Source organism: Taudactylus pleione, unplaced genomic scaffold, assembly GCF_031769625.1.
Source record: "Taudactylus pleione unplaced genomic scaffold, aTauple2 ptg000105l, whole genome shotgun sequence".
NCBI classification, from domain to species: domain Eukaryota; kingdom Metazoa; phylum Chordata; class Amphibia; order Anura; family Myobatrachidae; genus Taudactylus; species Taudactylus pleione.
In genome coordinates this window covers 6,079,118-6,092,003 of record NW_028284507.1, presented here as the reverse complement: position 1 = coordinate 6,092,003, position 12,886 = coordinate 6,079,118, and the positions used below count along the sequence as shown (strand labels likewise).

At 46.6% G+C, this 12,886-nt stretch overlaps 1 protein-coding gene across 2 annotated transcripts in view; it reads left to right on the top strand.

Annotated features, from left to right (window-relative positions):
• Positions 1-12,886, top strand: part of SLC23A2 (solute carrier family 23 member 2) — a 153,058-nt gene that overhangs the window by 26,732 nt on the left and 113,440 nt on the right. For both annotated transcript variants that reach the window (XM_088470804.1, XM_088470807.1), the window contains exon 2: positions 1,716-1,777. The gene's annotated coding sequence lies outside the window, so the exon portion shown is untranslated. The remainder of the gene's footprint in view (positions 1-1,715; positions 1,778-12,886) is intronic.

The window sequence follows — 12,886 nt, the reverse complement described above, 5'->3', positions numbered from 1 at the left end:
GTAATTCCCCCTGGTTGTGCACCCAGTAGTAATTCCCCCTGGTTGTGCACCCAGTAGTAATCCCTCCTGGTTGTGCACCCAGTAGTAATCCCTCCTGGTAGTGCACCCAGTGGTAATCCCCCCTTTCAGTGCCTCCAGTGGTAATCCCCCCTTTCAGTGCCTCCAGTAGTAATCCCCCCCTGGTAGTGCCCCCTGTAGTAATCCCCCCTTTTAGTGCCCCCTGTAGTAATCCTCCCCTGGTATTTCCCCCAGTGGTAATCCCCCCCTTTTAGTGCCCCTGGTAGTGCCCCCTGTAGTAATCGCCCCCTGTAGTAATCGCCCCCTGGTAGTGCCCTCTGTAGTAATCCCCCCCTGGTAGTGCCCCCTGTAGTCCCCCCCCAGCTCCCCCCCCCCCTCCCCTCCCGGTAGAGAGAGATGTGATCAGAATAAAAAAAAAAAATCACTTACCTGAAACTCCCGCTCCTGGTCCCGCCGCTATCCGCTCCTCCGGCCGCTTTGCATGGGAGAGACGTCGTCGTGACGACGTGTCTCCCATTACCCACTGCCGGAGCCGGAGGATGGCTCCCGCAGTGGGAGCGGCAGCCGCTGAGAGTCTGACAGACACTCAGCGGCTGCTGATTACAGCAAACACGCAGCTGCCGGCTCCGGCGGCTGTGTGTTTGTGCTGTGTAGCGCTGACCGAACTCCGTCCGGTCAGCGCTACACTTCACTCGAGTATAAGCCGAGGGGGTACTTTTTCAGAACAAAAAAATGTGCTGAAAAAGTCGGCTTATACTCGAGTATATACGGTATATGCATATTTTTAAAACAGTGAAATAATGATTGTAATTAAGTGTTTTTTGGCAAAATAAATGTTCTACTTAAATTGGGGGTGTATAAAAATGCCTATAAGTATATATTTGTGTCATTCAAAGATACTTTAAAAAAAAAAAAAAAACATCAAAATACAACCTGACACCCCATGCAATCTTAAAAACACCTGTCCCACTCATGCAGCTCCCCCATAAACTCGTCCCGCATCAATTAACCCATTTTCCTGCACTTTGCACATTTTCACCCCAAAAATGACATGTCATTATTGGCCTGATTAGGCTAATTAAAAAATAAGTTTTGCCTAATTAGTCATTAAGGAGGGTGTCCCAGTGATTTTGAACCAAGTCCTGACATTTTTAACCAGAAATAGGGGTTTTGCACAACTTTTCCCCAACTATGGAAGGGGTGAAAACTTTTTGTGGCTAATGGTATGAATGCGCATTCGCGAAAAGTCACAGATAATAGGATTGTGCGATCAGTGCAAATTCGTATGATAAGCCGTTTTTTTTGTGGAAAAGCGGTTTATCGGGGATAATTGAATTCCCTCCTATGCAGCTGGTAGTAGTAGTTGTATTAAATTGCTTGTTCATACATTTTAATTTAAATTAGGAGTGTACTTCAGAGTAGTGAAAGCAGAACAGGTAGTGTGTGTATGTTGTATATGTTGGAAGAGCATGGTACAAAATGTCGATATGGACATTATGTCGTCATAATCATAACGTCGACACAATATGCATGTCGGTATAATGTTTTTCTACTGTACGGCCCTAACAGCAGCCTAACCCAAAACCTGTAATGTTAATATTGTGACTGTCAACGGAGTGACCCAGTCAACAGCATTCGGCCACAAACCTGTATGAATACGAGCTACTTTTTTAAATGTAATTTTTGTTTTATTTCAGGAATCTTTGGATGGAAAGAGTGATGTCCAGGTAACATTATGCAATTGGTGACTCAAAGAAAGGTAGGATATTTATTATTACCACTATGCACTCCAATGGCATGCATTATAATTGTTGAACTATATTATGAAAATCTGCACACAAACTGTATATAGTTTCCGTGTCAAACATGTAGATGGATTTACAGGATTATACTGGTAGATGCAGGTCATGTGGAATCCAATGCAACAAACTTCACAGAACACAAGCCTGAAAGTCTCCTGGCATTAGGTCACACCACAGATAGTCTCCTGGCATTAGGTCACACCACAGATAACCCAAATGAATCTCAAGGGAGATTTATTATGTGATGTCATCCAAATCCATCCAGTGGAAGGTCCAGAACAGGCTCCCTGGCCAAAGTTCTGCCCAGCATACTCCGCCGTGAGGTCCGACTGGGACCCCAACCACTCCATTAGGCATCCCAGACCAATTGCCACCCCTCTGTGAGGTTTTCATTCAAATCCATCCAGTGGAAGACCCAGAACAGGCTTCCCAGGGTCAAAGTTCTGCCCAGTGTACACCAACGGGAGGTCCGACCAGGACCTTAACACCCCTTAAACCTGGCCAGGATCCGACTGGATCACCTCACGTTGGTTTCATCAGAATCGGTGCAGGGGTGTCCAAATGCATAACTGGACAGGCAGACAAACAAACAAACCAAAGAATTTCATATAGCAGATGTAAGCAGCTTTATACAGAAGTGTCCTCACTCATCTTTGCCACCGCTGTGACTTGCCACGGTACGTATGTCGCGAGTCGTGCACCCGCGTCTTGTTTACTCCCACGCTCCGTAGGATTGCATGGTGTGCGAATGCTGCCATGGCCTGGCATGCGCGTCAAATGGCAAGCCGCGATGTGTGTGCACATTTTGTCTCATCGGCGGCAGAGATAAGCGAGGACACATCTTTACATGAAATTATCGAGGTAACCTACATACAAAACAATGTGTCTAGATGCTTACTTTGTCTATCAGGCACTTCACAATTGTAACTAGTCCACTCTCTTTATTCACAAGGCTAATGGTAAAGGTTCATGTAGTCTATGAATACGGACTTTAATATGCATCAAATCTCTCTTTGTGTAATATGTCTGCCTGATATCTCCCTTAATTTTTAGTCTATGTAACATAGAAGGACCAGAGAAGGATCTGATGCATTACCACAAGAGATCATTTATTAAGACAATGACACTCTCAAATATTAAAAGAATGAATCATATTAAACACAGAGCATAGTATTTAATAGATATTCCAGCGTGACTCTTTCCTACACCCAGGCACATGTTGTGATGATTACTGGCTCTGCTGCTGTATTTAGGGCTCTTCTGTTTTTTAGTTTTTTATCTAAGCTGCTTGGACATTTATTTGTGTCTGCGTTACCTTATAGATTGTAAGCTCTTGTGAGCAGGGCCCTCTCCTGTGCTCTATCTTTCCTCACTTAGGCCATCCTCTCTGCCCCGTTGCCAACAGCACCTTCTGCTTTGGTCGGCACTGCCAGGTGGGTTTAATGACTGCATATTCAGTATTGTTTATATGACTTGTATGTTCTGCATTGTTCAGAACTGTAATGTTTCTCACTCTGTTTTTAGGTTTTCACTCTATTTGTAAAGGCACTTTGTAAGGTGCTGCTCACCCTTTGTGGCTCCTAATAAATAAAGGCTACTACTTTTTGTTTTTTTTATATGGGATGCAAGTGTATGACAACTGAGATTCTGCTAATTTAACATATTTTATACCTAGTACATAATGGTATTTTTAAATGGAAATTATATTTGTTTCATCTCAATTGTGACCCAGCATCAAGTTTTATGCCTTATGGGGCTTCTGAGTTGGGAGTAAAGCAAAAAATAAATAAAAAAATAACTTTGCACCTGGGCATAACCATGTTACACTGTAGGCGGGACAGCTATAAAATGTGCAAAGTGATATGGATGTCAGAGGGGAATGGTCGAAATACCTACTGTCAAAATACCAACAGCGGTATCCCTTCTCCCCCTAACCCTCCCTGTTGTAGCCTAACCCTCCCCCCCCAGGGGTGCCTATCCCTAACCATCTCCCCATCCCCCCCCCCCCTCCCCAAAACCTAATGCTAACCCTGCTATGCTGTCTAAATATGACCCTCCCCCTTCACGGCTAACAGCTAAGGGTGCCCCGGACATCGGCATTAAGACAGGCGTTGGTATTTAGGGCCTGATTCAGAGCCGGACGCTCTTTCAGAGCGCTCGCTCTGAATCAGTGCCCTCCCTCTCTTTTTTTAGTGCGGTCTCCTGGCAGCTCGCATTGCTGTGGGTGACCACCCACAGCTATAGCGAGTGGCCAAAAAGATGGTCGCGATGGTCAAGACCATCGGGCTTGCGACGAGACCCTTGTGGTAGGGTCTCGTCTGCCGCAAGCCCTTGAGTGCTTTTGGCTCTATCAGAGCCAAATGCACTCCCACTGACATCATTTGTGATGTCAGTGGGGCCGGCCCCAGACGGTAGGCGTTCCCATGGGAACGCCTCCGTCTGGGCAGCAACGCCCCCGACACGCCCACCAAAGGGGGCGTGCTGTCACGCAACATCGACAGCACGCCCCCTTTGTAGCGAGACCCATAGCGACTGCCCGTCGCTATGCGGGTCTCGCGCATGCGCACGACGGAGCTGGCTCCCTCGTGCGCATGCGCACTTGGCCAACATCGACCCGCTTCCGAGCGCTCAGCGCTCGCGAGCGGGTCTGCATTAGGCCCTTGGACTCCTATCTTAAGTCCCTTGTCGGGTTTCCCACGTTAAGATTTAGACCGGCGGCATCGCGCCCGCCGGTCTCATAACTACATTCCGTCAGAGGGGTGTGTCTAAATTGTAGTCTAAATAAGTGTCTAACTTCTTGATCTCGCATCACTATTACAACAGAATGAAGTCTATGTACATGCTTTATATATTGTACCAATCAGACTAATAATGAAGCAGGAAACCATTTATTCAAAATTATACACTTCTTCTTGGCCCTACCTGTGTGGAGTTTGTATATTCTCGCTGTGCTTGCGTGGGTTTCCTCCCACACTCCAAAAATATACTGTCTCTCTACAAAAATTAACCCTAGTGTGTATGTGTGTGAGCATGTGATAGGGAACATAGATTGTAAGCTCCACTGAGATGGGACTGATGTGAATGGGCAAATACTCTGTTAGGCGCTGCAGAATATGTGTTCGCTATATAAATAACTGGTAATAGTAATAATATTAATAGTTATAGCTTCTAATATTATGAATGGACTTTGCCCATTGGTTGCTTTTCTGGCGCTCATTCTTCAGATGAGTGTGTAGTGCTTTTACTTTTCTAGCCTTGTGGATGTATACTCTGATTACCTTCGCTCCATGTAAAGTCTTACCCGTCAGCCCATTCATTTCTCTTGTCCTCCTACACACCTCTCCTTCCCTCTCATTTAGAGGTAAGAGCAAATTCAGTTAAAGGTATTGTGATGCAGGGGGCACAAATGCCCACCCCCTCCTACCTGTCATGTGACTACCATGGCAACCACAGTCACATTGCGTACGATGTAGAGAGCAGATGAGCTCTGGAACGCCCCCTTCACGCCATTATTGTTCAGAACACAATCTCCCCATCCCGTTCCCTTCCTCTGCCATCATGTATTTGTTAGAGAGAGCTCTGACTCGCAAATCAGATCATCTGTAGTCAGAAACAAGCTAGAGTGCTGGCATTACAAATGTGTTACATCTAAGTGATTGTGTCTATGTAAATCTCATGCCAGAAAGATATTTAACAAGAAAGACCTTTATAGGACACCCAATAAATATTCATGTTAAGCCGGTACAAAAAAAACAAGGAAAGAAGTGGATATTACAGGACAATGTGATTCTTGGCCAGATGACTTATTAAACTAATTGTTTTTGTAGGGATTTAGTTCATTTTCATCATGGAATATACTGAAAGGTGATGTTGGTTAGAAGAACTGTTGTGTAAAAGCCATATCTAATAATCCATTTAAAAAAACAATGAAAACCCACCCACATGACACCCACAGTCTTATCCACACCGATCCTTTTGTGTGAGCCGCAGTGGGAGGCCGAGCAGGGTTTATCCCTCATCCGTTCCTGTGCTACTGTCTGCACATGGCAATCTTTTCCGGGACCTTGACTGTTGGAATGTGGGATAATTTCATTTTTGTTAACCCCTTCAGTGCAATTGACCGACTGCACACTGAGTAGCCTTCACAGTGTGCATTATTATATTATACGAGAGTTGTTCAAAAAGTAATGCCTAAATGCTCACAACTAAAATTTTATTATAGATACAGATTTGAAAATTTGCAGTGAAAAATACTTTGAAGTCTTAGTAACAGAATGACTCTGCCATCTGCCCTCAAACATTTTCTCCACCTCTCAACCCAAGCTGTGAATCCACTTTGGAAAAATTCCAGTGGTTGGTGTTTGACCCAGGAACGTATGACGATTTTAACAACCTCTATGTCTTCAAAATGTTGACCCCGGAGACAGTATTTGAGAGGGCCAAACAGATGAAAGTCAGAAGGGGCCAAATCAGGACTCTATGGTGGATGTGGCATTATTGCCCACCCCATTTTGGCAATGGCTGCAGATGTTGCCATCGAAGTGTGAGGTCTGGCATTGTCGTGGTGTAAGATGACAATTTGACAGTGGAATTGTTGACCTTTTTTTGCGGATGGATTCTTAACTGTAATAATGTATCGATCACTGTTGATTGATTGGTTTGGTTCCAAGTAATCGATGAGAATAACACCTCTGCAATCCCAGAAGGATGTGGCCATAACTTTGTTTACGGATCGCTGTGATTTAAACTTTTTTGGCCTAGGTGAACTTGGGTGTTTCCATTACTTTGATTGGGCCTTTGTGTCTGGGTCATAAAGGAATACCCAGGTCTCATCTCCTGTAATGTCATTTTCCAAAAACGTCTCGGGGTTGGCTTCAAAGTTGGTCAAAAGGTCATTGCACACTTCCACCCTCTGGGCCTTATGATCCCTGGTTAATTGCCTTGGAACCCATTTAGCACACATTTTACGATATCCCAAATCATTGATTAGTGTTTCTACAGTGCCATGGCTATATTCAAGTTCATCACTGACATCTCTGATGGTCACACAATGGTCTTTCTGAATCATGGCATTGACTTTGTGTCGGTTCTCTGCTGTCACTGCAGTTGATGGTCTGCCACCACGAGGTTTGTCGCACTTTGGACGAATCTCCCGATTGAAAACGCTTCATCCACCTTCTGACATTGCTATAGTCAATTGTACGCTAACCATACACTTTTTTCAGTCTTCTGTGGATCTCTGTAGCACTGCAGCCTTCTTTTCCAGAAATTCAATGACGGCTCTTTGTTTTATCTTGGATTTCATGGGATTTCTTGGACTACCTAAACAAAACTACATATATAGTTAGCAGACATATTAAACTACAAACTGAAAAAGTTTCAAATAAATGTTGCTTATTATTTTAGAGTTATGAGCATTTAGGCATTACTTTTTGGACAACCCTCGTATAAAACATTGATTTGCAATGCGGGGAAGATGATGATGGCCTTTAGCCTACGAGTGATTTGTGCACTTGCTGAGCCACTTCTATTAAACTACAGATTACAGAAATTAAATATAAATTTTATGTAAATAGATCAATGTAATCTAAAAAAATGGCTCAAAGTAGCATTGTGTGCTGTGATTTATTTTACTTTTTCCAGCCATTAAAACATGATTTGTAAAATTATTTTCAAAAGCTACGTTGTGGTGAATGGTCAGCACTCATCTGCCAGTCAGCATTTTTACAAGCAGAGAGCTCCCTGTATGATCGGTAAATAGTATTTCCAATTGACACCAGTGTAGTCTCTGAAGCTCTCCTGAACTGCCCAGAAGGAAAGTGCAGTGTCCACATATGAAAGTTTGATGCATAGTGTAGGCACACACAGGAGCTTTGTTCTATATTATCTTGGCACTGATATGCTGTATTCTCCATCCCGCAGCAGGCATTGGATGTGCTGAGTTCCTGTCACATGATCTTGTCATTCTATGAATGCCACAGCCGGCGAGAGAGTATCATCCAACTCTTCAGTAGTAGGGTAGCAAGTGCAGACAACCTGGGAAGCATCTATGCCAGGAAAAACATGCAGCGTTCTCTAAAAGTCGTTTTCACTATGAGTGTTTTAGCCCCAGGTTTTTTCCTTCTTTTCACGCTTGTGTTTGGCACTTTCTCTTTCATCCACTAGGGGACACTGGAGGTGCTTACGCTGGGGTATAGAGGCGTGGATAGCTGGAGCCGGCACTTTAAATAATTTAGAAGTGTGAAGTTCCTCCCCCTCTATGCCCCATCAGCCCTCAGTTTAGAAAATGTGCCTCATGGAGCTGGTCACAATCTGCTGTGATCTAGCAGCACATATATGTTTATTATTTTCTTTTATTTAGGGTTATTTATTTTCTACATCCTTTTACACTGTATTAGGTACCCTTCGCCACCTCTCTAAAGGTGGGGTCCGGGTACCTGGCACCCTGTTCTTAGTAGAACAGGAAGGAGTGCACAGTGCTTATTACAAAAGCACTGACAGCTCCTTATCGCCACAGCACAGCTCTAATAGGAAGAGAGTGTGCTGCATACTGTGAGAGCCTCCGGGGAACGCAGTGAGTATTGCTGCGCATTCCCCGCTCCGACCTGCACCCCCCCGGCGCACGCCACCTGCCGCCCAGTGTGTACATAGCGCTGCTGCGCTGCTTCAGGCGGGGGCATTCAGACAGCTGGATAGGCTGTAATCAGTCCCTGCTCGCCGCTAAGGGCTGCAGAGGGACGGAGGGGCCTGCATTGCGGGGCTGAACTCCGACCTGCACCCGCCCCGGCGCACGTCGCCTGCCGCCCTCCCGCTCGCCACCCAGTATAGCGCTGCTGTGCTGCTTCAGGCGGGGGCATACAGCCGGATAAGCTGAAATCAGTCCCTGCTCGCCGCTGAGGGCTGCAGAGGGACGGAGGGGGCGTGCATTGCGGGGCTGAACACTCCAGACTCCGCTGAGTCTGTCCTGCACAATGAGCTCCTCTGTTAGACGGGGGCAGCCATTTTAGTCTGCAGACAGACTTGATAAGGACGGGGGGCGGAGCTACCCAGCGTGGTCTCTCTCACACTGCTCAGGCACAGAGCTGTTACAAACAGCGTGCCTGCCATATTTTGCAAAACTTAATGCCTGCATTCTCTCCCTCCTGAAGGCAGAGTGCAGCTGCATGGCTACAGAAGGCTGGACTCCTGCACAACCATTAGCCCTACATCCCTGGTACAGAAGGCTGTGAGAAAGTGCAGGGAGTCTAATCTGTGGGAGGGGAGTGGGGTGTATCTCCTCCTCTGTGTCCCAGACCAGCCTTATGTTTTCACTGTGTCCTTCTGAGTGACTGTGTGTATCAATGTCAAGCAGAACAAAGGCTTCTCAAAAGTTGTTTGTCTGTTCTAAGTGTAACACGTATGCCGCTGGGTCCACGTTATGTGACGCTTGTATAACAATGGAGCCATCTATGGCTGTTACTAACTCACTTCCATGGGCCGCTGACATGGTAGGAGTTATGACGGACTTAACGTCACAGTTAGCTGAGGCACGCAGGTCTCAATATTGGTATCAGTACACGCATATCTGCGTCTACTATTTCCTCCCTGGGTGGCTGGGTTAAACAGATCTCTAGACACCGTGATACAGGTTATGGGTACAGCGGTGTCTGTACCCTCCAATTAACACCATTAATGGGAGTTAAAGTCCGCCTCTCCCGGGGTGGAATCTCTAATTTTGGCAGTCAGTTATATCTTCAATTTACCTAAGGATATGATTCCTACGTCCCAGAGTGTGAATTAGTTCATGTACCCGGCTGTTTTTCCGTTGTCACAGCAGCTTTCTGTGACCTAGAAACAGCCGAATAAGTGGTTCAAAATTCCACGTCTGTTTCCGGCTAGCTATCATTTTCCATCGTCCATGTTGGAAAAGTGGGAAACGTCTCTTCATGTAGATGCGTCAATCTCCCGTCTCTAAGAAAACAGCACTTCTAGTACAGGAGCTACTGTACTAAAAGACTATACTGCAGTGGAAGATCAACATAGACTTACCCTTGTTACCGCCTGGATTAACAGGGCTGTGGTTTGCCGGGCTGACCAGTTGATACAGGTTTGGACCCAAGTCCTTCCAGAGCAGAATTACGTCTACTAGCACACATACGTGAGTCTGCAGTTTACTTGGGAGAAGCCTCTAGGGACAGCCCGCAGAGCCCTCTGGTCGCGCGCTTGGCAAGCAGATGCAGAATCCAAGCATGCGGTGGAGTGTTCACCATTCATTGGTGACTTGCTTTTTGGCCCGGAAATTGGACACGGGGGGGGGGGTGTAAGTTTTCTTTCCTCCCGTCTACTGCTCCAGCTCCCAGAAGATCTTACACGGGACCTTCATTTCATTCGTGCGCCACATTCCTCTTGTGGTAGAGCCAGAGGTGCTCCCACGCAAGCAAGAAGCGGCAGAGGTAGAGGTCGACCACACACTGTTGCTTGTCGACAGGAGCCTAAACCAGCTGAGAAACAGGTGGCATGACTGTCTTCCGTCCCACCTGGGGTCCCCTGCGGTGGCAGCCCGCTTGCAGAAATTTCAACAAGTTCGGAACCAGACCTCTTTAGAACCGTGGAGACTAATTTCCCTGGAGTACCAAATAGACTTCGAGGTCCCCTCTACACCTCAGTTCTTCACTATGAGTCTGCCAGTACCTGCAGACAAGAGGGTTCTACAGGAGGCAATCCAGTCTCTAATAGTATTATATGTGTTAGGTCTGGAGCATCAACGAGGTATGGGATTTTACTCAAACCTGTTTTTAGTGCCCAACCGGATGGTTCGGTCAGGCACATCTTAAACCTCAAGTCCTTGATTCTGTATCTGAAGATGTATTGTTTCAAAAATGGAGACTCTGCAGTTAGGCATCCTTGATATCCAGGATATAACTATCTCCATGTTCCCATTTGGGAACCACACCAGGCCTTTCTGCGCTTCGCCATATTGAAAGATCATTATCAGTTTCGGGCATTGCCGTTCGGGTTATCCTCTGCTCCCTGCATCTTCACCAGACTCATGTCAGTCATGATCGCCCTCCTTCGGTCATCAGGAGTGAACATAACCCCTTATTTGGATGACCTGTTACTCAAGGCTCCATCGGTATCTCTTCTCTTACATCATGCCATACTGACATATCACACTCTAATCCAAAACGGTTGGATAATCAACTTCCAGAAGCCGAATCTCAATACGTTCCAGAAACTTCTGTTTCTGGGCATGATATTGGATACAGAATCACAGAGGATTTTTCTTCCAGCAGACAAGGCCAAGGATATCAGAAGGTATCAATGCTTCTTTGTCTGCGTCTCTTGGGGATGATGGTAGCTGCTTTCGAGGCACTACAGTTTGGCCAGTTCCACTCCAGGGTGTTTCAGCTGGACCTGCTAGCACAGGGGTCAGGGTCCCATCTGCTTCTACATCGACAGATCCGTCTGAGCCCGGTTGCCAGAGTGGCCCTTCTTTGGTGGACACAATCTGTTAGCGGGCAGAAGTTTCGGAGTGTGGGACTGGATCATCGTAACAACGGATGCAAGCCTTCGAGGATGGGGAGCAGTAGTCCGCGATTATTATTTTCAGGGTCGATGGTCCCTTCTAAAACAGAAGTGGCCCATAAAGGTGTTGGACCTCAGAGCGATTTACAATGCTCTGATAAAGGCAACAGAGTTTCTAAAGGCTCGTCCGGTAAGAGTTCAGTCCGACAACACAACGGCCTTCGCTTACATCAATCGCCAAGGAGGGACTCTGAGTCGCATGGCTATGCGAGAAGTAACTCTGATCCTCCGGTGGGCCGAGAACCAATAATCCTGTCGGCGTTATTCATCCGTGGTGTGGACAACTGGGAAGCAGATTACCTAAATCGACAGGATATCCATCCCGGGGAATGGAAGCTTCATCCAGACGTGTTCAACACGCTGATACGCTGATGGGGATGTCCTCAGGTGGACCTCATGGCGTCACGATTGAATCGTCAGCTCCCAGTATAGGTGTCAAGAACTCAAGATCCGCAGGCGGAAGCAGTAGATGCTCTGACAAGTCCGTGGGTCTACGACTTTGATTACTTTTTTTCCTCCGATTCCGCTTCTTCCTCGTCTTCTAAAAAGGTTGAAACAAGAGTCAGCCTCTGTAATTCTCGTGGCTCTGAACTGGCCTCGGAGAAGTTGGTTCTCGGACCTTCGGTTCCTATTGTCAGATGATCCGTGGCCCCTTTCCCTGCGCCCGGAGCTTGTAGAGCAGGGCCCTTTCATAGTTTAACAGGGTGGCTCTTGAAACAGATATCCTAAAACGCAATGGAATCCCAGACACTGTTATTCCCACCATGCTACGCACCAGGAAGCCAATTTCGGCTGTGAATTATCATCGCATCTGGCGTGTTTATATCTCATGGTGTTCCAGTCGGGGTCTTCCGTCTAGGACTTTTCGTTTGTTCCGGTTTCGGTTTTTCCTTCAGAAGGGTCTGGATTCTGGCCTTCATCTGGGAACCTTAAAGGTGCAGGTTTTCTGCCCTTTCCATTTTCTTTCAAAGGAATTGGCCCTCATTCCTGAGGTGCAGACGTTTCTTCAAGGGGTCTTGCGCGTGCAGCCTCCTTTTTGTACCTCCAATAACTCCCTGGGACCTAAACTTAGTGCTTCTGTTTCTTCAGTCGCCCATGTTTGAACCTTTTGGAGGAGGTTGATCTTAAGTACCTGTCTGGGAAGACGGTCCTCCTCCTGGCTCTCGCTTCGGCTCGTAGAGTTTCGGAATTGGGTGCTCTGTCCTATAAGCCACCTTACCTTGTGTTTCATGCTGACAGGGCGGAACTCCGTACGGTAGCCGCTTTCCTTCACAAAGTTGTGTCGGCTTTCCATATCAATCAGCTCTTGTGGTACCATCGTTGGTGGCGGACTCTGACACAATCTTCTAGGTTCTTCTACCTTGCATGTGGTTAGGGCTCTCCGCATCTATATTGCCAGGACAGCGTCCATCCGTAAGTCTGGGTTGCCTTTTGTCCTCAATGATGCTGTTCGGAGGGGATGGCCAGTGTCTAAGCAGACTTTGGCAGGTTGGATCCGGCTG